Source organism: Triturus cristatus, chromosome 1_1 (genome assembly GCF_964204655.1).
Source record: "Triturus cristatus chromosome 1_1, aTriCri1.1, whole genome shotgun sequence".
NCBI lineage: Eukaryota > Metazoa > Chordata > Amphibia > Caudata > Salamandridae > Triturus > Triturus cristatus.
In genome coordinates, this window is record NC_140579.1 from 452,525,691 (window position 1) to 452,551,091 (window position 25,401).

Genomic DNA, 25,401 nt, shown 5'->3' on the forward strand with positions numbered 1-25,401 from the left:
AGTGTCCAATTTTGAAACGTACAAATATTCCTCTAAAATCAGCCGAACTACGAATTCCGATTTACTCACCTGTAATCAGGAGAGAACCCAGTGCTGCATCTTTTAGCCTAGCAGTGAACCTGAAAAGTATTTCTAAGCGTACTTACCAGTAACTTGTATTTCCTTCCATAGGAATCCATTGTGTGGTTTTCACCAGAAAATGTTCTGTATCCATTTTTGAAACGTACAAATATTCGTCTAAAATCAGCCGAACTACAAATTCCAATTTACTCACCTGTAATCAGGAGAGAACACAAGGCTGCGTCTTTTAGCCCAGCACTCACTCTGAAAGTAATTCTAAGCGTTGTATTTGCTTCCATAGGAATCCATTGTGTGGTTTTCACCAGAAAAGTTTCAGTGTCCAGTTTTGGAATGTACAAATATTCCTCTAAAATCAGCCAAACTACGAATTCCGATTTACTCACCTGTTATCAGGAGAGAACCTAGTGTTGCATTTTTAAGCCCAGCACTGACCCTGAAAAGTAACTATAAGCGTACTTACCAGTAACTTGTATTTCCTTCCATAGAATTCCATTGTGTGGTTTTCACCAGAAAATTTTCTGTGTCCATTTTTGAAACGTACAAATATTCCTCTAAAATCAGCCGAACTACGAATTCCGATTTACTCACCTGTAATCAGGAGAGAACCCAGGGCTGCATCTTTTATCCCAACACTGACCCTGAAAAGTAATTCTAAGTGTACTTACCAGTAACTTGTATTTCTTTCCATAGCAATCTATTGTGTGGTTTTCACCAGAAAATTGTCTGTGTCCATTTTTGAAACGTACAAATATTCCTCTTAAATCAGCCGAACTACGAATTCCAATTTACTCACCTGTTATCAGGAGAGAACCCAGTGCTGCATCTTTTAGCCCAGCACTGAACCTGAAAAGTAATTCTAAGCGTACTTACCAGTAACTTGTATTTCCTTCCATAGGAATCCATTGTGTGGTTTTCACCAGAAACTTTTCTGTGTCCGTTTTTGAAATGTACAAATATTCCTCTAAAATCAGCCGAACTACGAATTCCGATTTACTCACCTGTAATCAGGAGAGAACCCAGGGCTGCATATTTTAGCCCAGCAATGACTCTGAAAAGTAATTCTAAGCGTACTTACCAGTAACTTGTATTTACTTCCATAGGAATCCATTGTGTGGTTTTCACCAGAAAAGTTTCTAAGTGTCCAATTTTGAAGCGTACAAATATTCGTCTAAAATCAGCCGAACTACAAATTCCGATTTACTCACCTGTAATCAGGAGAGAACTCAAGGCTGCGTCTTTTAGCCCAGCACTCACTCTGAAAAGTAATTCTAAGCGTTGTATTTGCTTCCATAGGAATCCATTGTGTGGTTTTCACCAGAAAAGTTTCAGTGTCCAGTTTTGGAACGTACAAATATTCCTCTAAAATCAGCCAAACTACGAATTCCGATTTACTCACCTGTTATCAGGAGAGAACCTAGTGTTGCATTTTTAAGCCCAGCACTGACCCTGAAAAGTAACTATAAGCGTACTTACCAGTAACTTGTATTTCCTTCCATAGGATTCCATTGTGTGGTTTTCACCAGAAAATGTTCTGTGTCCATTTTTGAAACGTACAAATATTCCTCTAAAATCAGCCGAACTACGAATTCCGATTTACTCACCTGTAATCAGGAGAGAACCCAGGGCTGCATCTTTTATCCCAACACTGACCCTGAAAAGTAATTCTAAGTATACTTACCAGTAACTTGTATTTCTTTCCATAGCAATCTATTGTGTGGTTTTCACCAGAAAATTGTCTGTGTCCATTTTTGAAACGTACAAATATTCCTCTAAGATCAGCCGAACTACGAATTCTAATTTACTCACCTGTTATCAGGAGAGAACCCAGTGCTGCATCTTTTAGCCCAGCACTGACCCTGAAAAGTAATTTTAAGCGTACTTACCAGTAACTTGTATTTCCTTCCATAGGAATCCACTGTGTGGTTTTCACCAGAAAATTTTCTGTGTCCATTTTTGAAACGTACAAATATTCCTCTAAAATCAGCCGAACTACGAATTCCGATTTACTCACCTGTAATCAGGAGAGAACCCAGGGATGCATATTTTAGCCCAGCAATGACTCTGAAAAGTAATTCTAAGCGTACTTATCAGTAACTTGTATTTACTTCCATAGGAATCCATTGTGTGGTTTTCACCAGAAAATTGTCTGTGTCCATTTTTGTAACGTACAAATATTGCTCTAAAATCAGCCGAACTACGAATTCCAATTTACTCACCTGTAATCAAGAGAGAACCCAGTGCTGCATCTTTTAGCCCAGCACTGACCCTGAAAAGTAATTTTAAGTGTACTTACCAGTAACTTGTATTTCCTTCCATAGGAATCCATTGTGTGGTTTTCACCGGAAAATTTTCTGTGTCCATTTTTGAAACGTCCAAATATTCCTCTAAAATCAGCCGAACTACGAATTCCGATTTACTCATCTGTAATCAGGAGAGAACCTAGAGCTGCATGTTTTAGCCCAGCAATGACTCTGAAAAGTAATTCTAAGCGTACTTACCAGTAACTTGTATTTGCTTCCACAGGAATCCATTCTGTGGTTTTCACCAGAAAAGTTTCTGTCCATTTTTGAAACGTTCAAATATTCCTCTAAAATCAGCCGAACTACGAATTCCAATTTACTCACCTGTTATCAGGAGAGAACCCAGTGCTGCATCTTTTAGCCCAGCAGTGACCCTGAAAATTATTTCTAAGCGTACTTACCAGTAACTTGTATTTCCTTCCATAGGAATCCATTGTGTGGTTTTCACCAGAAAATGTCCTGTGTCCATTTTTGAAACGTACAAATATTCCTCTAAAAACAGCCGAACTACGAATTCCGATTTACTCACCTGTAATCAGGAGAGAACACTGTGCTGCATCTTTTAGCCCAGCACTGTCCCTGAAGAGTAATTCTAAGTGTACTTACCAGTAACTTGTATTTCTTTCCATAGGAATCTCTTGTGTGGTTTTCACCAGAAAATGTTGTGTCCATTTTTGAAACGTACAAACATTTCTCTAAAATCAGCCGAACTACGAATTCCAATTTACTCACCTGTTATCAGGAGAGAACCCAGTGCTGCATCTTTTAGCCCAGCACTGAACCTGAAAAGTAATTCTAAGCATACTTACCAGTAACTTGTATTTCCTTCCATAGGAATCCATTGTGTGGTTTCCACCAGAAATCTTTCTGTGTACAATTTTAAAACGTACAAATATTCGTCTAAAACCAGCCGAACTACGAATTCCGATTTACTCACCTGTAATCAGGAGAGAACCCAGGGCTGCATATTTTAGCCCAGCAATGACTCTGAAAAGTAATTCTAAGCGTACTTACTAGTAACTTGTATTTGCTTTCATAGGAATCCATTGTGTGGTTTTCACCAGAAAAGTTTCTAAGTGTCTTATTTTGAAGCGTACAAATATTCGTCTAAAATCAGCCGAACTACGAATTCCGATTTACTCACCTGTAATCAGAAGAGATCTCAAGGCTGCGTCTTTTAGCCCAGCACTCACTCTGAAAAGTAATTCTAAGCGTACTTACCAGTAACTTGTATTTGCTTCCATAGGAATCCATTGTGTGGTTTTCACCAGAAAAGTTTCAGTGTCCAATTTTGGAACGTACAAATATTCCTCTAAAATCAGCCAAACTACGAATTCCGATTTACTCACCTGTAATCAGGAGAGAACCCAGGGCTGCATATTTTAGCCCAGCAATGACTCTGAAAAGTAATTCTAAGCGTACTTACTAGTAACTTGTACTTGCTTCCATAGGAATCCATTGTGTGGTTTTCACCAGAAAAGTTTCTAAGTGTCCAATTTTGAAGCGTACAAATATTCGTCTAAAATCAGCCGAACTACAAATTTCGATTTACTCAGCTGTTATCAGGAGAGAACTCAAGGCTGCGTCTTTTAGCCCAGCACTCACTCTGAAAAGTAATTATAAGCGTACTTACCAGTAACTTGTATTTCCTTCCATAGGATTCCATTGTGTGGTTTTCACTAGAAAATTTTCTGTGTCCATTTTTGAAACGTACAAATATTCCTCTAAAATCAGCCGAACTACGAATTCCGATTTACTCACCTGTAAACAGGAAAGAACCCAGGGCTGCGTCTTTTAGCTCAGCACTGACTCTGAAAAGTAATTCTAAGCGTACATACCAGTAACTTGTATTTCCTTCCATTGGAATCCATTGTGTGGTTTTCAGCATAAAAGTTTCAAAGTGTCAAATTTTGAAACGTACAAATATTCCTCTAAAATCAGCAGAACTACGAATTCCGATTTACTCACCTGTTATCAGGAGAGAACCCAGTGCTGCATTTTTTTGCCCAGCACTGACCCTGAAAAGTAATTCTAAGGGTACATACCAGTAACTTGTATTTCCTTCCATAGGAATCCATTGTGTCGTTTTCACCAGAAAATTTTCTTTGTCCATTTTTGAAACATACAAACATTCCTCTAAAATCATCTGAACTATGAATTCCGATTTACTCACCTGTAATCAGGAGAGAACCCAGTGCTGCATCTTTTAGCCCAACACTGACCCTGAAAAGTAATTCTAAGTGTACTTACCAGTAGCTTGTATTTCCTTCCATAGGAATCATTTGTGTGGTTTTCACCAGCAAATTTTCTGTGTCCATTTTTGAAACGTACAAATATTCCTCTAAAATCAGCTGAAGTACGAATTCCGATTTACTCACCTGTAATCAGGAGAGAACCCAGGGCTGCATGTTTTAGCCCAGCAATGACTCTGAAAAGTAATTCTAAGCGTACTTACCAGTAACTTGTATTTGCTTCCATAGGAATCCATTCTGTGGTTTTCACCAGTAAAGTTTCTGTCCATTTTTGAAACGATCAAATATTCCTCTAAAATCAGCCGAACTACGAATACCAATTTACTCACCTGTTATCAGGAGAGAACCCAGTGCTGCATCTTTCAGCCCAGCAGTGAACCTGACAAGTAATTCTAAGCGTACTTGCCAGTAACTTGTATTTCCATCCATAGGAATCCATTGCGTGGTTTTCACCATAAAAGTTTCAAAGTGTCCAATTTTGAAACGTACAAATATTCCTCTAAAATCAGCAGAACTACGAATTCCGATTTACTCACCTGTTATCAGGAGAGAACCCAGTGCTGCATTTTTTAGCCCAGCACTGACCCTGAAAAGTAATTCTAAGGGTACATACCAGTAACTTGTATTTCCTTCCATAGGAATCCATTGTGTGGTTTTCACCAGAAAATTTTCTGTGTCCTTTTTTGAAACGTACAAATATTCCTCTAAAATCAGCCGAACTACGAATTCCGATTTACTCACCTGTAATCAGGAGAGAACCCAGTGCTGCATCTTTTAGCCCAACACTGACCCTGAAAAGTAATTCTAAGTGTACTTACCAGTAACTTGTATTTCCTTCCATAGGAATCCATTGTATGGTTTTCACCAGCAAATTTTCTGTGTCCATTTTTGAAATGTACAAATATTCCTCTACAATCAGCTGAACTACCAATTCCGATTTACTCACCTGTAATCAGGAGAGAACCCAGGGCTGCATGTTTTAGCCCAGCAATGACTCTGAAAAGTAATTCTAAGCGTACTTACCAGTAACTTGAATTTGCTTCCATAGGAATCCATTCTGTGGTTTTCACCAGAAAAGTTTCTGTCAATTTTTGAAACGTTCAAATATTCCTCTAAAATCAGCTGAACTACGAATTCCGATTTACTCACCTGTTATCAGGAGAGAACCCAGTGCTGCATCTTTTAGCCCAGCAGTGAACCTGAAAAGTATTTCTAAGCATACTTACCAGTAACTTGTATTTCCTTCCATAGGAATCCATTGTGTGGTTTTCACCAGAAAATGTTCTGTGTCCATTTTTGAAACGTACAAATATTCCTCTAAAAACAGCCGAACTACGAATTCCGATTTACTCACCTGTAATCAGGAGAGAACACAGTGCTGCATCTTTTAGCCCAGCACTGTCCCTGAAGAGTAATACTAAGTGTACTTACCGGTAACTTGTATTTCTTTCAATAGGAATCCATTGTGTGGTTTTCACCAGAAAATGTTGTGTCCATTTTTGAAACGTACAAATATTTCTCTAAAATCAGCCGAACTACGAATTCCGATTTACTCACCTGTAATCAGGAGAGAACCCAGGGCTGCATGTTTTAGCCCAGCACTGACCCTGAAAAGTAATTCTAAGCGTACTTACCAGTAATTTGTATTTACTTCCATAGGAATCCATTGTGTGGTTTTCACCAGAAAAGTTTCTAAGTGTCCAATTTTGAAGCGTACAAATATTCGTCTAAAATCAGCCGAACTACAAATTCCAATTTACTCACCTGTAATCAGGAGAGAACTCAAGGCTGCGTCTTTTAGCCCAGCACTCACTCTGAAAAGTAATTCTAAGCGTTGTATTTGCTTCCATAGGAATCCATTCTGTGGTTTTCACCAGAAAAGTTTCAGTGTCCAATTTTGGAACGTACAAATATTCCTCTAAAATCAGCCAAACTACGAATTCCGATTTACTCACTTGTTATCAGGAGAGAACCCAGTGTTGCATTTTTAAGCCCAGCACTGACCCTGAAAAGTAACTATAAGCGTACTTACCAGTAACTTGTATTTCCTTCCATAGGATTCCATTGTGTGGTTTTCACCAGAAAATTTTCTGTGTCCATTTTTGAAACGTACAAATATTCCTCTAAAATCAGCCGAACTACGAATTCCGATTTACTCACCTGTAATCAGGAGAGAACCCAGGGCTGCATCTTTTATCCCAACACTGACCCTGAAAAGTAATTCTAAGTGTACTTACCAGTAACTTGTATTTCTTTCCATAGCAATCTATTGTGTGGTTTTCACCAGAAAATTGTCTGTGTCCATTTTTGAAACGTACAAATATTCCTCTAAAATCAGCCGAACTACGAATTCCAATTTACTCACCTGTTATCAGGAGAGAACCCAGTGCTGCATCTTTCAGCCCAGCAGTGAACCTGAAAAGTAATTCTAAGTGTACTTACCAGTAACTTGTATTTCCTTCCATAGGAATCCATTGTGTGGTTTTCACCAGAAAATTTTCTATGTACAATTTTGAAACATACAAATATTTGTCTAAAATCAGCCGAACTACGAATTACGATTTACTCACCTGTAATCAGGAGAGAACTCAAGGCTGCGTCTTTTAGCCCAGCACTCACTCTGAAAAGTAATTCTAAGCGTTGTATTTGCTTCTATAGGAATCCATTGTGTGGTTTTCACCAGAAAAGTTTCAGTGTCCAATTTTGGAACGTACAAATATTCCTCTAAAATCAGCCAAACTACGAATTCCGATTTACTCACCTGTTATCAGCAGAGAACCCAGTGCTGCATCTTTTAGCCCAGCACTGACCCTGAAAAGTAATTTTAAGTGTACTTACCAGTAACTTGTATTTCCTTCCATAGGAATCCATTGTGTGGTTTTCACCGGAAAATTTTCTGTGTCCATTTTTGAAACGTCCAAATATTCCTCTAAAATCAGCCGATCTACGAATTTCGATTTACTCACCTGTTATCAGGAGAGAACCCAGTGCTGCATTTTTAAGCCCAGCACTGACCCTGAAAAGTAATTAAAAGCGTACTTACCAGTAACTTGTATTTCGTTCCATAGGATTCCATTGTGTGGTTTTCACCAGAAAATTTTCTGTGTCCATTTTTGAAACGTACAAATATTCGTCTAAAATCAGCCGAACTACAAATTCCGATTCACTCACCTGTAATCAGGAGAGAACTCAAGGCTGCGTCTTTTAGCCCAGGACTCACTCTGAAAAGTAATTCTAAGCGTTGTATTTGCTTCCATAGGAATCCATTGTGTGGTTTTCACCAGAAAAGTTTCTGTGTCCAATTTTGGAACGTACAAATATTCCTCTAAAATCAGCCAAACTACAAATTCCGATTTACTCACCTGTAATCAGGAGAGAACCCAGGGCTGCATCTTTTATCCCAACACTGACCCTGAAAAGTAATTCTAAGTGTACTTACCAGTAACTTGTATTTCTTTCCATAGCAATCTATTGTGTGGTTTTCACCAGAAAATTGTCTGTGTCCATTTTTGAAACGTACAAATATTCCTCTAAAATCAGCCGAACTACGAATTCCAATTTACTCACTTTTTATCAGGAGAGAACCCAGTGCTGCATCTTTCAGCCCAGCAGTGAACCTGAAAAGTAATTCTAAGTGTACTTACCAGTAACTTGTATTTCCTTCCATAGGAATCCATTGTGTGGTTTTCACCAGATAATTTTCTATGTACAATTTTGAAACATACAAATATTTGTCTAAAATCAGCTGAACTACGAATTACGATTTACTCACCTGTAATCAGGAGAGAACTCAAGGCTGCGTCTTTTAGCCCAGCACTCACTCTGAAAAGTAATTCTAAGCGTTGTATTTGCTTCCATAGGAATCCATTGTGTGGTTTTCACCAGAAAAGTTTCAGTGTCCAATTTTGGAACGTACAAATATTCCTCTAAAATCAGCCAAACTACGAATTCCGATTTACTCACCTGTTATCAGGAGAGAACCCAGTGCTGCATCATTTAGCCCAGCACTGACCCTGAAAAGTAATTTTAAGTGTACTTACCAGTAACGTGTATTTCCTTCCATAGGAATCCATTGTGTTGTTTTCACCGGAAAATTTTCTGTGTCCATTTTTGAAACGTCCAAATATTCCTCTAAAATCAGCCGAACTACGAATTCCGATTTACTCACCTGTTATCAGGAGAGAACCCAGTGCTGCATTTTTAAGCCCAGCACTGACCCTGAAAAGTAATTAGAAGCGTACTTACCAGTAACTTATATTTCCTTCCATACGATTCCATTGTGTGGTTTTCACCAGAAAATTTTCTGTGTCCATTTTTGAAACGTACAAATATTCGTCTAAAATCAGCCGAACTACAAATTCCGATTTACTCACCTGTAATCAGGAGAGAACTCAAGGCTGCGTCTTTTAGCCCAGCACTCACTCTGAAAAGTAATTCTAAGCATTGTATTTGCTTCCATAGGAATCCATTGTGTGGTTTTCACCAGAAAAGTTTCAGTGTCCAATTTTGGAACGTACAAATATTCCTCTTAAATCAGCCAAACTACAAATTCCGATTTACTCACCTGTTATCAGGAGAGAACCCAGTGTTGCATTTTTAAGCCCAGCACTGACCCTGAAAAGTAACTATAAGCATACTTACCAGTAACTTGTATTTCCTTCCATAGGAATCCATTATGTGGTTTTCACCAGAAAAGTTTCAAAGTGTCCAATTTTGAAACGTACAAATATTCCTCTAAAATCAGCCGAACTACAAATTCCGATTTACTCACCTGTAATCAGGAGAGAATTCAGTGCTGCATCTTTTAGCCTAGCAGTGAACCTGAAAAGTATTTCTAAGCGTACTTACCAGTAACTTGTATTTCCTTCCATAGGAATCCATTGTGTGGTTTTCACCAGAAAATGTTCTGTATCCATTTTTGAAACGTACAAATATTCGTCTAAAATCAGCCGAACTACAAATTCCAATTTACTCACCTGTAATCAGGAGAGAACACAAGGCTGCGTCTTTTAGCCCAGCACTCACTCTGAAAGTAATTCTAAGCGTTGTATTTGCTTCCATAGGAATCCATTGTGTGGTTTTCACCAGAAAAGTTTCAGTGTCCAGTTTTGGAACGTACAAATATTCCTCTAAAATCAGCCAAACTACGAATTCCGATTTACTCACCTGTTATCAGGAGAGAACCTAGTGTTGCATTTTTAAGCCCAGCACTGACCCTGAAAAGTAACTATAAGCGTACTTACCAGTAACTTGTATTTCCTTCCATAGGATTCCATTGTGTGGTTTTCACCAGAAAATTTTCTGTGTCCATTTTTGAAACGTACAAATATTCCTCTAAAATCAGCCGAACTACGAATTCCGATTTACTCACCTGTAATCAGGAGAGAACCCAGGGCTGCATCTTTTATCCCAACACTGACCCTGAAAAGTAATTCTAAGTATACTTACCAGTAACTTGTATTTCTTTCCATAGCAATCTATTGTGTGGTTTTCACCAGAAAATTGTCTGTGTCCATTTTTGAAACGTACAAATATTCCTCTTAAATCAGCCGAACTACGAATTCCAATTTACTCACCTGTTATCAGGAGAGAACCCAGTGCTGCATCTTTTAGCCCAGCACTGAACCTGAAAAGTAATTCTAAGCGTACTTACCAGTAACTTGTATTTCCTTCCATAGGAATCCATTGTGTGGTTTTCACCAGAAACTTTTCTGTGTCCGTTTTTGAAATGTACAAATATTCCTCTAAAATCAGCCGAACTACGAATTCAGATTTACTCACCTGTAATCAGGAGAGAACCCAGCGCTGCATATTTTAGCCCAGCAATGATTTTGAAAAGTAATTCTAAGCGTACTTACCAGTAACTTGTATTTACTTCCATAGGAATCCATTGTGTGGTTTTCACCAGAAAAGTTTCTAAGTGTCCAATTTTGAAGCGTACAAATATTCGTCTAAAATCAGCCGAACTACAAATTTCCGATTTACTCACCTGTAATCAGGAGAGAACTCAAGGCTGCTTCTTTGAGCCCAGCACTCACTCTGAAAAGTAATTCTAAGCATTGTATTTGCTTCCATAGGAATCCATTGTGTGGTTTTCACCAGAAAAGTTTCAGTGTCCAGTTTTGGAACGTACAAATATTCCTCTAAAATCAGCCAAACTACGAATTCCGATTTACTCACCTGTTATCAGGAGAGAACCTAGTGTTGCATTTTTAAGCCCAGCACTGACCCTGAAAAGTAACTATAAGCGTACTTACCAGTAACTTGTATTTCCTTCCATAGGATTCCATTGTGTGGTTTTCACCAGAAAATGTTCTGTGTCCATTTTTGAAACGTACAAATATTCCTCTAAAATCAGCCGAACTACGAATTCTGATTTACTCACCTGTAATCAGGAGAGAACCCAGGGTTGCATCTTTTATCCCAACACTGACCCTGAAAAGTAATTCTAAGTATACTTACCAGTAACTTGTATTTCTTTCCATAGCAATCTATTGTGTGGTTTTCACCAGAAAATTGTCTGTGTCCATTTTTGAAACGTACAAATATTCCTCTAAGATCAGCCGAAATACGAATTCTAATTTACTCACCTGTTATCAGGAGAGAACCCAGTGCTACATCTTTTTGCCCAGCACTGAACCTGAAAAGTAATTCTAAGCGTACTTACCAGTAACTTGTATTTCCTTCCATAGGAATCCATTGTGTGGTTTTCACCAGAAAATTTTCTGTGTCCATTTTTGAAACGTACAAATATTCCTCTAAAATCAGCCGAACTACGAATTCCGATTTACTCACCTGTAATCAGGAGAGAACCCAGGGATGCATATTTTAGCCCAGCAATGACTCTGAAAAGTAATTCTAAGCGTACTTACCAGTAACTTGTATTTACTTCCATAGGAATCCATTGTGTGGTTTTCACCAGAAAATTGTCTGTGTCCATTTTTGTAACGTACAAATATTGCTCTAAAATCAGCCGAACTACGAATTCCAATTTACTCACCTGTAATCAAGAGAGAACCCAGTGCTGTATCTTTTAGCCCAGCACTGACCCTGAAAAGTAATTTTAAGTGTACTTACCAGTAACTTGTATTTCCTTCCATAGGAATCCATTGTGTGGTTTTCACCGGAAAATTTTCTGTGTCCATTTTTGAAACGTCCAAATATTCCTCAAAAATCAGCCGAACTACGAATTCCGATTTACTCACCTGTTATCAGGAGAGAACCCAGTGCTGCATTTTTAAGCCCAGCACTGACCCTGAAAAGTAATTATAAGCGTACTTACCAGTAACTTGTATTTCCTTCCATAGGATTCCATTGTGTGGTTTTCACCAGAAAATTTTCTGTGTCCATTTTTGAAACGTACAAATATTCCTCTAAAATCAGCCGAACTACAAATTCCGATTTACTCACCTGTAATCAGGAGAGAACCCAGGTCTGCGTCTTTTAGCTCAGCACTGACCCTGAAAAGTAATTCTAAGGGTACATACCAGTAACTTGTACTTCCTTCCATAGGAATCCATTGTGTGGTTTTCACCAGAAAATTTTCTGTGTCCATTTTTGAAACGTACAAATATTCCTCTAAAATCAGCCGAACTACGAATTCCGATTTACTCACCTGTAATCAGGAGAGAACCCAGTGCTGCATCTTTTAGCCCAACACTGACCCTGAAAAGTAATTCTAAGTGTACTTACCAGTAACTTGTATTTCCTTCCATAGGAATCCATTGTGTGGTTTTCACCAGAAAATGTCCTGTGTCCATTTTTGAAACGTACAAATATTCCTCTAAAAACAGCCGAACTACGAATTCCGATTTACTCACCTGTAATCAGGAGAGAACACTGTGCTGCATCTTTTAGCCCAGCACTGTCCCTGAAGAGTAATTCTAAGTGTACTTACCAGTAACTTGTATTTCTTTCCATAGGAATCTCTTGTGTGGTTTTCACCAGAAAATGTTGTGTCCATTTTTGAAACGTTCAAATATTCCTCTAAAATCAGCCGAACTACGAATTCCGATTTACTCACCTGTAATCAGGAGAGAACCCAGGGCTGCATATTTTAGCCCAGCAATGACTCTGAAAAGTAATTCTAAGCGTACTTACTAGTAACTTGTATTTGCTTCCATAGGAATCCATTGTGTGGTTTTCACCAGAAAAGTTTCTAAGTGTCCAATTTTGAAGCGTACAAATATTCGTCTAAAATCAGCCGAACTACGAATTTCGATTTACTCACCTGTAATCAGGAGAGAACCCAGGGCTGCATCTTTTATCCCAACACTGACCCTGAAAAGTAATTCTAAGTGTACTTACCAGTAACTTGTATTTCTTTCCATAGCAATCTATTGTGTGGTTTTCACCAGAAAATTGTCTGTGTCCATTTTTGAAACATACAAATATTCCTCTAAAATCAGCCGAACTACGAATTCCAATTTACTCACTTTTTATCAGGAGAGAACCCAGTGCTGCATCTTTCAGCCCAGCAGTGAACCTGAAAAGTAATTCTAAGTGTACTTACCAGTAACTTGTATTTCCTTCCATAGGAATCCATTGTGTGGTTTTCACCAGATAATTTTCTATGTACAATTTTGAAACATACAAATATTTGTCTAAAATCAGCTGAACTACGAATTACGATTTACTCACCTGTAATCAGGAGAGAACTCAAGGCTGCGTCTTTTAGCCCAGCACTCACTCTGAAAAGTAATTCTAAGCGTTGTATTTGCTTCCATAGGAATCCATTGTGTGGTTTTCACCAGAAAAGTTTCAGTGTCCAATTTTGGAACGTACAAATATTCCTCTTAAATCAGCCAAACTACAAATTCCGATTTACTCACCTGTTATCAGGAGAGAACCCAGTGTTGCATTTTTAAGCCCAGCACTGACCCTGAAAAGTAACTATAAGCATACTTACCAGTAACTTGTATTTCCTTCCATAGGAATTCATTATGTGGTTTTCACCAGAAAAGTTTCAAAGTGTCCAATTTTGAAACGTACAAATATTCCTCTAAAATCAGCCGAACTACGAATTCCGATTTACTCACCTGTAATCAGGAGAGAACCCAGTGCTGCATCTTTTAGCCTAGCAGTGAACCTGAAAAGTATTTCTAAGCGTACTTACCAGTAACTTGTATTTCCTTCCATAGGAATCCATTGTGTGGTTTTCACCAGAAAATGTTCTGTATCCATTTTTGAAACGTACAAATATTCGTCTAAAATCAGCCGAACTACAAATTCCAATTTACTCACCTGTAATCAGGAGAGAACACAAGGCTGCGTCTTTTAGCCCAGCACTCACTCTGAAAGTAATTCTAAGCGTTGTATTTGCTTCCATAGGAATCCATTGTGTGGTTTTCACCAGAAAAGTTTCAGTGTCCAGTTTTGGAATGTACAAATATTCCTCTAAAATCAGCCAAACTACGAATTCCGATTTACTCACCTGTTATCAGGAGAGAACCTAGTGTTGCATTTTTAAGCCCAGCACTGACCCTGAAAAGTAACTATAAGCGTACTTACCAGTAACTTGTATTTCCTTCCATAGAATTCCATTGTGTGGTTTTCACCAGAAAATTTTCTGTGTCCATTTTTGAAACGTACAAATATTCCTCTAAAATCAGCCGAACTACGAATTCCGATTTACTCACCTGTAATCAGGAGAGAACCCAGGGCTGCATCTTTTATCCCAACACTGACTCTGAAAAGTAATTCTAAGTGTACTTACCAGTAACTTGTATTTCTTTCCATAGCAATCTATTGTGTGGTTTTCACCAGAAAATTGTCTGTGTCTATTTTTGAAACGTACAAATATTCCTCTTAAATCAGCCGAACTACGAATTCCAATTTACTCACCTGTTATCAGGAGAGAACCCAGTGCTGCATCTTTTAGCCCAGCACTGAACCTGAAAAGTAATTCTAAGCGTACTTACCAGTAACTTGTATTTCCTTCCATAGGAATCCATTGTGTGGTTTTCACCAGAAACTTTTCTGTGTCCGTTTTTGAAATGTACAAATATTCCTCTAAAATCAGCCGAACTACGAATTCCGATTTACTCACCTGTAATCAGGAGAGAACCCAGGGCTGCATATTTTAGCCCAGCAATGACTCTGAAAAGTAATTCTAAGCGTACTTACCAGTAACTTGTATTTACTTCCATAGGAATCCATTGTGTGGTTTTCACCAGAAAAGTTTCTAAGTGTCCAATTTTGAAGCGTACAAATATTCGTCTAAAATCAGCCGAACTACAAATTCCGATTTACTCACCTGTAATCAGGAGAGAACCCAGGGCTGCATATTTTAGCCCAGCAATGACTCTGAAAAGTAATTCTAAGCGTACTTACTAGTAACTTGTATTTGCTTTCATAGGAATCCATTGTGTGGTTTTCACCAGAAAAGTTTCTAAGTGTCTTATTTTGAAGCGTACAAATATTCGTCTAAAATCAGCCGAACTACGAATTCCGATTTACTCACCTGTAATCAGAAGAGATCTCAAGGCTGCGTCTTTTAGCCCAGCACTCACTCTGAAAAGTAATTCTAAGCGTACTTACCAGTAACTTGTATTTGCTTCCATAGGAATCCATTGTGTGGTTTTCACCAGAAAAGTTTCAGTGTCCAATTTTGGAACGTACAAATATTCCTCTAAAATCAGCCAAACTACGAATTCCGATTTACTCACCTGTAATCAGGAGAGAACCCAGGGCTGCATATTTTAGCCCAGCAATGACCCTGAAAAGTAATTCTAAGGGTACATACCAGTAACTTGTACTTCCTTCCATAGGAATCCATTGTGTGGTTTTCACCAGAAAATTTTCTGTGTCCATTTTTGAAACGTACAAATATTCCTCTAAAATCAGCCGAACTACGAATTCCGATTTACTCACCTGTAATCAGGAGAGAACCCAGTGCTGCATCTTTTAGCCCAACACTGACCCTGAAAAGTAATTCTAAGTGTACTTACCAGTAACTTGTATTTCCTTCCATAGGAATCCATTGTGTGGTTTTCACCAGAAAATGTCCTGTGTCCATTTTTGAAACGTACAAATATTCCTCTAAAAACAGCCGAACTACGAATTCCGATTTACTCACCTGTAATCAGGAGAGAACACTGTGCTGCATCTTTTAGCCCAGCACTGTCCCTGAAGAGTAATTCTAAGTGTACTTACCAGTAACTTGTATTTCTTTCCATAGGAATCTCTTGTGTGGTTTTCACCAGAAAATGTTGTGTCCATTTTTGAAACGTTCAAATATTCCTCTAAAATCAGCCGAACTACGAATTCCGATTTACTCACCTGTAATCAGGAGAGAACCCAGGGCTGCATATTTTAGCCCAGCAATGACTCTGAAAAGTAATTCTAAGCGTACTTACTAGTAACTTGTATTTGCTTCCATAGGAATCCATTGTGTGGTTTTCACCAGAAAAGTTTCTAAGTGTCCAATTTTGAAGCGTACAAATATTCGTCTAAAATCAGCCGAACTACGAATTTCGATTTACTCACCTGTAATCAGGAGAGAACCCAGGGCTGCATCTTTTATCCCAACACTGACCCTGAAAAGTAATTCTAAGTGTACTTACCAGTAACTTGTATTTCTTTCCATAGCAATCTATTGTGTGGTTTTCACCAGAAAATTGTCTGTGTCCATTTTTGAAACGTACAAATATTCCTCTAAAATCAGCCGAACTACGAATTCCAATTTACTCACTTTTTATCAGGAGAGAACCCAGTGCTGCATCTTTCAGCCCAGCAGTGAACCTGAAAAGTAATTCTAAGTGTACTTACCAGTAACTTGTATTTCCTTCCATAGGAATCCATTGTGTGGTTTTCACCAGATAATTTTCTATGTACAATTTTGAAACATACAAATATTTGTCTAAAATCAGCTGAACTACGAATTACGATTTACTCACCTGTAATCAGGAGAGAACTCAAGGCTGCGTCTTTTAGCCCAGCACTCACTCTGAAAAGTAATTCTAAGCGTTGTATTTGCTTCCATAGGAATCCATTGTGTGGTTTTCACCAGAAAAGTTTCAGTGTCCAATTTTGGAACGTACAAATATTCCTCTTAAATCAGCCAAACTACAAATTCCGATTTACTCACCTGTTATCAGGAGAGAACCCAGTGTTGCATTTTTAAGCCCAGCACTGACCCTGAAAAGTAACTATAAGCATACTTACCAGTAACTTGTATTTCCTTCCATAGGAATTCATTATGTGGTTTTCACCAGAAAAGTTTCAAAGTGTCCAATTTTGAAACGTACAAATATTCCTCTAAAATCAGCCGAACTACGAATTCCGATTTACTCACCTGTAATCAGGAGAGAACCCAGTGCTGCATCTTTTAGCCTAGCAGTGAACCTGAAAAGTATTTCTAAGCGTACTTACCAGTAACTTGTATTTCCTTCCATAGGAATCCATTGTGTGGTTTTCACCAGAAAATGTTCTGTATCCATTTTTGAAACGTACAAATATTCGTCTAAAATCAGCCGAACTACAAATTCCAATTTACTCACCTGTAATCAGGAGAGAACACAAGGCTGCGTCTTTTAGCCCAGCACTCACTCTGAAAGTAATTCTAAGCGTTGTATTTGCTTCCATAGGAATCCATTGTGTGGTTTTCACCAGAAAAGTTTCAGTGTCCAGTTTTGGAATGTACAAATATTCCTCTAAAATCAGCCAAACTACGAATTCCGATTTACTCACCTGTTATCAGGAGAGAACCTAGTGTTGCATTTTTAAGCCCAGCACTGACCCTGAAAAGTAACTATAAGCGTACTTACCAGTAACTTGTATTTCCTTCCATAGAATTCCATTGTGTGGTTTTCACCAGAAAATTTTCTGTGTCCATTTTTGAAACGTACAAATATTCCTCTAAAATCAGCCGAACTACGAATTCCGATTTACTCACCTGTAATCAGGAGAGAACCCAGGGCTGCATCTTTTATCCCAACACTGACCCTGAAAAGTAATTCTAAGTGTACTTACCAGTAACTTGTATTTCTTTCCATAGCAATCTATTGTGTGGTTTTCACCAGAAAATTGTCTGTGTCCATTTTTGAAACGTACAAATATTCCTCTTAAATCAGCCGAACTACGAATTCCAATTTACTCACCTGTTATCAGGAGAGAACCCAGTGCTGCATCTTTTAGCCCAGCACTGAACCTGAAAAGTAATTCTAAGCGTACTTACCAGTAACTTGTATTTCCTTCCATAGGAATCCATTGTGTGGTTTTCACCAGAAACTTTTCTGTGTCCGTTTTTGAAATGTACAAATATTCCTCTAAAATCAGCCGAACTACGAATTCCGATTTACTCACCTGTAATCAGGAGAGAACCCAGGGCTGCATATTTTAGCCCAGCAATGACTCTGAAAAGTAATTCTAAGCGTACTTACCAGTAACTTGTATTTACTTCCATAGGAATCCATTGTGTGGTTTTCACCAGAAAAGTTTCTAAGTGTCCAATTTTGAAGCGTACAAATATTCGTCTAAAATCAGCCGAACTACAAATTCCGATTTACTCACCTGTAATCAGGAGAGAACCCAGGGCTGCATATTTTAGCCCAGCAATGACTCTGAAAAGTAATTCTAAGCGTACTTACTAGTAACTTGTATTTGCTTTCATAGGAATCCATTGTGTGGTTTTCACCAGAAAAGTTTCTAAGTGTCTTATTTTGAAGCGTACAAATATTCGTCTAAAATCAGCCGAACTACGAATTCCGATTTACTCACCTGTAATCAGAAGAGATCTCAAGGCTGCGTCTTTTAGCCCAGCACTCACTCTGAAAAGTAATTCTAAGCGTACTTACCAGTAACTTGTATTTGCTTCCATAGGAATCCATTGTGTGGTTTTCACCAGAAAAGTTTCAGTGTCCAATTTTGGAACGTACAAATATTCCTCTAAAATCAGCCAAACTACGAATTCCGATTTACTCACCTGTAATCAGGAGAGAACCCAGGGCTGCATATTTTAGCCCAGCAATGACTCTGAAAAGTAATTCTAAGCGTACATACCAGTAACTTGTATTTCCTTCCATTGGAATCCATTGTGTGGTTTTCAGCATAAAAGTTTCAAAGTGTCAAATTTTGAAACGTACAAATATTCCTCTAAAATCAGCAGAACTACGAATTCCGATTTACTCACCTGTTATCAGGAGAGAACCCAGTGCTGCATTTTTTTGCCCAGCACTGACCCTGAAAAGTAATTCTAAGGGTACATACCAGTAACTTGTATTTCCTTCCATAGGAATCCATTGTGTGGTTTTCACCAGAAAATTTTCTTTGTCCATTTTTGAAACATACAAACATTCCTCTAAAATCATCTGAACTATGAATTCCGATTTACTCACCTGTAATCAGGAGAGAACCCAGTGCTGCATCTTTTAGCCCAACACTGACCCTGAAAAGTAATTCTAAGTGTACTTACCAGTAGCTTGTATTTCCTTCCATAGGAATCATTTGTGTGGTTTTCACCAGCAAATTTTCTGTGTCCATTTTTGAAACGTACAAATATTCCTCTAAAATCAGCTGAAGTACGAATTCCGATTTACTCACCTGTAATCAGGAGAGAACCCAGGGCTGCATGTTTTAGCCCAGCAATGACTCTGAAAAGTAATTCTAAGCGTACTTACCAGTAACTTGTATTTGCTTCCATAGGAATCCATTCTGTGGTTTTCACCAGTAAAGTTTCTGTCCATTTTTGAAACGATCAAATATTCCTCTAAAATCAGCCGAACTACGAATACCAATTTACTCACCTGTTATCAGGAGAGAACCCAGTGCTGCATCTTTCAGCCCAGCAGTGAACCTGACAAGTAATTCTAAGCGTACTTGCCAGTAACTTGTATTTCCATCCATAGGAATCCATTGCGTGGTTTTCACCATAAAAGTTTCAAAGTGTCCAATTTTGAAACGTACAAATATTCCTCTAAAATCAGCAGAACTACGAATTCCGATTTACTCACCTGTTATCAGGAGAGAACCCAGTGCTGCATTTTTTAGCCCAGCACTGACCCTGAAAAGTAATTCTAAGGGTACATACCAGTAACTTGTATTTCCTTCCATAGGAATCCATTGTGTGGTTTTCACCAGAAAATTTTCTGTGTCCTTTTTTGAAACGTACAAATATTCCTCTAAAATCAGCCGAACTACGAATTCCGATTTACTCACCTGTAATCAGGAGAGAACCCAGTGCTGCATCTTTTAGCCCAACACTGACCCTGAAAAGTAATTCTAAGTGTACTTACCAGTAACTTGTATTTCCTTCCATAGGAATCCATTGTATGGTTTTCACCAGCAAATTTTCTGTGTCCATTTTTGAAATGTACAAATATTCCTCTACAATCAGCTGAACTACCAATTCCGATTTACTCACCTGTAATCAGGAGAGAACCCAGGGCTGCATGTTTTAGCCCAGCAATGACTCTGAAAAGTAATTCTAAGCGTACTTACCAGTAACTTGAATTTGCTTCCATAGGAATCCATTCTGTGGTTTTCACCAGAAAAGTTTCTGTCAATTTTTGAAACGTTCAAATATTCCTCTAAAATCAGCTGAACTACGAATTCCGATTTACTCACCTGTTATCAGGAGAGAACCCAGTGCTGCATCTTTTAGCCCAGCAGTGAACCTGAAAAGTATTTCTAAGCATACTTACCAGTAACTTGTATTTCCTTCCATAGGAATCCATTGTGTGGTTTTCACCAGAAAATGTTCTGTGTCCATTTTTGAAACGTACAAATATTCCTCTAAAAACAGCCGAACTACGAATTCCGATTTACTCACCTGTAATCAGGAGAGAACACAGTGCTGCATCTTTTAGCCCAGCACTGTCCCTGAAGAGTAATACTAAGTGTACTTACCGGTAACTTGTATTTCTTTCAATAGGAATCCATTGTGTGGTTTTCACCAGAAAATGTTGTGTCCATTTTTGAAACGTACAAATATTTCTCTAAAATCAGCCGAACTACGAATTCCGATTTACTCACCTGTAATCAGGAGAGAACCCAGGGCTGCATGTTTTAGCCCAGCACTGACCCTGAAAAGTAATTCTAAGCGTACTTACCAGTAATTTGTATTTACTTCCATAGGAATCCATTGTGTGGTTTTCACCAGAAAAGTTTCTAAGTGTCCAATTTTGAAGCGTACAAATATTCGTCTAAAATCAGCCGAACTACAAATTCCGATTTACTCACCTGTAATCAGGAGAGAACTCAAGGCTGCGTCTTTTAGCCCAGCACTCACTCTGAAAAGTAATTCTAAGCGTTGTATTTGCTTCCATAGGAATCCATTCTGTGGTTTTCACCAGAAAAGTTTCAGTGTCCAATTTTGGAACGTACAAATATTCCTCTAAAATCAGCCAAACTACGAATTCCGATTTACTCACTTGTTATCAGGAGAGAACCCAGTGTTGCATTTTTAAGCCCAGCACTGACCCTGAAAAGTAACTATAAGCGTACTTACCAGTAACTTGTATTTCCTTCCATAGGATTCCATTGTGTGGTTTTCACCAGAAAATTTTCTGTGTCCATTTTTGAAACGTACAAATATTCCTCTAAAATCAGCCGAACTACGAATTCCGATTTACTCACCTGTAATCAGGAGAGAACCCAGGGCTGCATCTTTTATCCCAACACTGACCCTGAAAAGTAATTCTAAGTGTACTTACCAGTAACTTGTATTTCTTTCCATAGCAATCTATTGTGTGGTTTTCACCAGAAAATTGTCTGTGTCCATTTTTGAAACGTACAAATATTCCTCTAAAATCAGCCGAACTACGAATTCCAATTTACTCACCTGTTATCAGGAGAGAACCCAGTGCTGCATCTTTCAGCCCAGCAGTGAACCTGAAAAGTAATTCTAAGTGTACTTACCAGTAACTTGTATTTCCTTCCATAGGAATCCATTGTGTGGTTTTCACCAGAAAATTTTCTATGTACAATTTTGAAACATACAAATATTTGTCTAAAATCAGCCGAACTACGAATTACGATTTACTCACCTGTAATCAGGAGAGAACTCAAGGCTGCGTCTTTTAGCCCAGCACTCACTCTGAAAAGTAATTCTAAGCGTTGTATTTGCTTCTATAGGAATCCATTGTGTGGTTTTCACCAGAAAAGTTTCAGTGTCCAATTTTGGAACGTACAAATATTCCTCTAAAATCAGCCAAACTACGAATTCCGATTTACTCACCTGTTATCAGCAGAGAACCCAGTGCTGCATCTTTTAGCCCAGCACTGACCCTGAAAAGTAATTTTAAGTGTACTTACCAGTAACTTGTATTTCCTTCCATAGGAATCCATTGTGTGGTTTTTACCGGAAAATTTTCTGTGTCCATTTTTGAAACGTCCAAATATTCCTCTAAAATCAGCCGATCTACGAATTTCGATTTACTCACCTGTTATCAGGAGAGAACCCAGTGCTGCATTTTTAAGCCCAGCACTGACCCTGAAAAGTAATTAAAAGCGTACTTACCAGTAACTTGTATTTCGTTCCATAGGATTCCATTGTGTGGTTTTCACCAGAAAATTTTCTGTGTCCATTTTTGAAACGTACAAATATTCGTCTAAAATCAGCCGAACTACAAATTCCGATTCACTCACCTGTAATCAGGAGAGAACTCAAGGCTGCGTCTTTTAGCCCAGGACTCACTCTGAAAAGTAATTCTAAGCGTTGTATTTGCTTCCATAGGAATCCATTGTGTGGTTTTCACCAGAAAAGTTTCTGTGTCCAATTTTGGAACGTACAAATATTCCTCTAAAATCAGCCAAACTACAAATTCCGATTTACTCACCTGTAATCAGGAGAGAACCCAGGGCTGCATCTTTTATCCCAACACTGACCCTGAAAAGTAATTCTAAGTGTACTTACCAGTAACTTGTATTTCTTTCCATAGCAATCTATTGTGTGGTTTTCACCAGAAAATTGTCTGTGTCCATTTTTGAAACGTACAAATATTCCTCTAAAATCAGCCGAACTACGAATTCCAATTTACTCACTTTTTATCAGGAGAGAACCCAGTGCTGCATCTTTCAGCCCAGCAGTGAACCTGAAAAGTAATTCTAAGTGTACTTACCAGTAACTTGTATTTCCTTCCATAGGAATCCATTGTGTGGTTTTCACCAGATAATTTTCTATGTACAATTTTGAAACATACAAATATTTGTCTAAAATCAGCTGAACTACGAATTACGATTTACTCACCTGTAATCAGGAGAGAACTCAAGGCTGCGTCTTTTAGCCCAGCACTCACTCTGAAAAGTAATTCTAAGCGTTGTATTTGCTTCCATAGGAATCCATTGTGTGGTTTTCACCAGAAAAGTTTCAGTGTCCAATTTTGGAACGTACAAATATTCCTCTAAAATCAGCCAAACTACGAATTCCGATTTACTCACCTGTTATCAGGAGAGAACCCAGTGCTGCATCATTTAGCCCAGCACTGACCCTGAAAAGTAATTTTAAGTGTACTTACCAGTAACGTGTATTTCCTTCCATAGGAATCCATTGTGTTGTTTTCACCGGAAAATTTTCTGTGTCCATTTTTGAAACGTCCAAATATTCCTCTAAAATCAGCCGAACTACGAATTCCGATTTACTCACCTGTTATCAGGAGAGAACCCAGTGCTGCATTTTTAAGCCCAGCACTGACCCTGAAAAGTAATTAGAAGCGTACTTACCAGTAACTTATATTTCCTTCCATACGATTCCATTGTGTGGTTTTCACCAGAAAATTTTCTGTGTCCATTTTTGAAACGTACAAATATTCGTCTAAAATCAGCCGAACTACAAATTCCGATTTACTCACCTGTAATCAGGAGAGAACTCAAGGCTGCGTCTTTTAGCCCAGCACTCACTCTGAAAAGTAATTCTAAGCATTGTATTTGCTTCCATAGGAATCCATTGTGTGGTTTTCACCAGAAAAGTTTCAGTGTCCAATTTTGGAACGTACAAATATTCCTCTTAAATCAGCCAAACTACAAATTCCGATTTACTCACCTGTTATCAGGAGAGAACCCAGTGTTGCATTTTTAAGCCCAGCACTGACCCTGAAAAGTAACTATAAGCATACTTACCAGTAACTTGTATTTCCTTCCATAGGAATCCATTATGTGGTTTTCACCAGAAAAGTTTCAAAGTGTCCAATTTTGAAACGTACAAATATTCCTCTAAAATCAGCCGAACTACAAATTCCGATTTACTCACCTGTAATCAGGAGAGAACCCAGTGCTGCATCTTTTAGCCTAGCAGTGAACCTGAAAAGTATTTCTAAGCGTACTTACCAGTAACTTGTATTTCCTTCCATAGGAATCCATTGTGTGGTTTTCACCAGAAAATGTTCTGTATCCATTTTTGAAACGTACAAATATTCGTCTAAAATCAGCCGAACTACAAATTCCAATTTACTCACCTGTAATCAGGAGAGAACACAAGGCTGCGTCTTTTAGCCCAGCACTCACTCTGAAAGTAATTCTAAGCGTTGTATTTGCTTCCATAGGAATCCATTGTGTGGTTTTCACCAGAAAAGTTTCAGTGTCCAGTTTTGGAACGTACAAATATTCCTCTAAAATCAGCCAAACTACGAATTCCGATTTACTCACCTGTTATCAGGAGAGAACCTAGTGTTGCATTTTTAAGCCCAGCACTGACCCTGAAAAGTAACTATAAGCGTACTTACCAGTAACTTGTATTTCCTTCCATAGGATTCCATTGTGTGGTTTTCACCAGAAAATTTTCTGTGTCCATTTTTGAAACGTACAAATATTCCTCTAAAATCAGCCGAACTACGAATTCCGATTTACTCACCTGTAATCAGGAGAGAACCCAGGGCTGCATCTTTTATCCCAACACTGACCCTGAAAAGTAATTCTAAGTATACTTACCAGTAACTTGTATTTCTTTCCATAGCAATCTATTGTGTGGTTTTCACCAGAAAATTGTCTGTGTCCATTTTTGAAACGTACAAATATTCCTCTTAAATCAGCCGAACTACGAATTCCAATTTACTCACCTGTTATCAGGAGAGAACCCAGTGCTGCATCTTTTAGCCCAGCACTGAACCTGAAAAGTAATTCTAAGCGTACTTACCAGTAACTTGTATTTCCTTCCATAGGAATCCATTGTGTGGTTTTCACCAGAAACTTTTCTGTGTCCGTTTTTGAAATGTACAAATATTCCTCTAAAATCAGCCGAACTACGAATTCAGATTTACTCACCTGTAATCAGGAGAGAACCCAGGGCTGCATATTTTAGCCCAGCAATGATTTTGAAAAGTAATTCTAAGCGTACTTACCAGTAACTTGTATTTACTTCCATAGGAATCCATTGTGTGGTTTTCACCAGAAAAGTTTCTAAGTGTCCAATTTTGAAGCGTACAAATATTCGTCTAAAATCAGCCGAACTACAAATTTCCGATTTACTCACCTGTAATCAGGAGAGAACTCAAGGCTGCTTCTTTTAGCCCAGCACTCACTCTGAAAAGTAATTCTAAGCGTTGTATTTGCTTCCATAGGAATCCATTGTGTGGTTTTCACCAGAAAAGTTTCAGTGTCCAGTTTTGGAACGTACAAATATTCCTCTAAAATCAGCCAAACTACGAATTCCGATTTACTCACCTGTTATCAGGAGAGAACCTAGTGTTGCATTTTTAAGCCCAGCACTGACCCTGAAAAGTAACTATAAGCGTACTTACCAGTAACTTGTATTTCCTTCCATAGGATTCCATTGTGTGGTTTTCACCAGAAAATGTTCTGTGTCCATTTTTGAAACGTACAAATATTCCTCTAAA